Below are 2,278 nucleotides of genomic sequence, written 5' to 3' on the forward strand. Positions count from 1 at the left end.
CCGTTTTTTCTTAATTTTTCTTTTGTTTTTCACGGTGCTTTTGCAAAACTACTGCGAAATTTTTACTTTTGACCTCCCAAAGTACCAACTAGATTCACTTTCCTATTAGAAAAGAAACTTTTGAAGAAAATCCAAGCACTTTTACTGTCTTAAAAGGTGATGACAGACACAAAAAAAAATTTAAAAATTAAAAAAAACACATCATTGTAAAATTAATACATTTATCTTTCTACTCAGAATCTAAAATGTAAATAATATAATTGTTTTTTTTTTTTTATTGGTCTTAAACTCGGAAAATTGTGTTTATTAAAAAATGAAATGTATGTATATACTCAGGAAAAGGACAGAAAAACAGTAGTTAAATACATTTTTTTGGACTCCCCTCCCCTTGAATAAATCGTGGTTGTGCCACTGACTTGCTGCATCCACCACAAGCTAAGCTTTTGGGGCGGCGTCATTAATTGTTTTCTTTTAGTTCTGTTATCTTTTTGTAAAATATTATATTGACAATAAATTATTATTATTTATATCATAACAATTAATACCTAATAAATTAGTATTCCAATAGGTAATAATAACAATTTATTTATTCTTTAAAGTGAATATCCTAGTACATTTTTGTTCTACATATCCATACCCATACATATCCCATACCTATGGGTAGGTATTTTACGATATCTAAATTTTTACAAGGTATGAACTCATAAGGGTAACCCCGAGTTCTTTAAAGCAATACCTATAATCTAGCTATAAAAATCAATATGTAATTAATTCTCGATGCAATGTATAGTGTTAAATATATTATATTTATATTACATGGTATAATAATTATAAATCGTATATAGGTACCTTTAATAATATTATATTCGCTAATCAGAGTGGGTAACTGTTTTTAACTGATTTTTAGTCTCAACTACTAAACTACGAGAGAAAGAAATAACTTATAAGACATAGTTCACCCACTGGTCAAACAATACATAATATAACTATATAAGTTTATGTATATGTTAAAACTTTCTATTGCAAACTTTTAGAGCAATGATCAAACGTTAGTAACCTAACTTACACGACTAACATGCATGAAATACATTTATTATTTGTATGTTAAACTAAGGAAAACTACTTTTCTTGTACACAGTACACGTACCTATGCAAATAAAAGTAAAAATAATAAAAACATCGACCATTTTAGACTTGAGTCTATCACCTCAAAAACACCGTCTTTGGAACGTCACCAACCACGGTTATCGGGCTATGTACCAGTATATATATTATACATCAATATATCAATAATATAGTTCACGGCGTTGATTTTCAAATACTATTTGCTCGATCGATTTTCACAATTAGAAGTCGGCAAAAACATATGAGTATATATAGTTTGTGTAGTATTAATATATATATTTACAGAGGTGGAACTAAGATTTTTTACATCACCCGGGGAAAAATGAAAATATTAAATCTACGTCCAATCATAGACCAAGATTGAAAATATTATATCATCCCCTATAATTGTTTTATGTAATAGCTGGAACTAAAATTACAAACATACTACATACTTATTGACTTTTAAACACATAATAATATATTGTAATTAATATATTCTGTGGACTGTGGTGTAACCAAGTTTATATTACTGTACTATATAAAAAAAATGCATAGGTATTTAAGTGATAACTAAATTTCCAATGAGTTGGACTAACCCACCTGCAATAGCGTATACCTAAATATTTTTCAAAATTTGAGTTTGATGCGGACCTGTGGGGTGCCGCGTGGATGATTGGTGCTGAGGTGATCATTAGGTGAACTTTAAAAGGGGAAAATAGAATAACAACACAATTTTGTGGTCGAACGGTCGGTTATTTATTCAAACAAAAAAAAGATGTCACCGACACGAACTAATAGTCGACAAGACTAAGATGTGGTGCGTGTGTTTTCGCGGTTCAACTCACGGGGACGTGTATGGTCCGTATACGTGTGTACGCGGCGAGTCGTAGAAAACAAGTTACTCGTTCAATCCATGATATAAAAACAATAGGTATGATCGTAACTTTTTGACGGTCAGATCCTTCGGTAAGCATGTGACGTAGCATAGTGTATAGTAATAATAATTTAATGACAATATGATAATACGGGTAAGCAAGTGACGTATTGCGCGAACTTGGACCAAATCTGGACTTTTGCGATCATACCATGTTATTTATATCATGGTTCAATCCGGTTCACCGAACGGCCGGCCGACGGTTCCTGGCGCGGGTGTCGCGCGCCGGCGTCGTCC

The sequence above is a fragment of the Acyrthosiphon pisum genome, chromosome X (genome assembly GCF_005508785.2).
Source record: "Acyrthosiphon pisum isolate AL4f chromosome X, pea_aphid_22Mar2018_4r6ur, whole genome shotgun sequence".
Lineage (NCBI taxonomy): Eukaryota > Metazoa > Arthropoda > Insecta > Hemiptera > Aphididae > Acyrthosiphon > Acyrthosiphon pisum.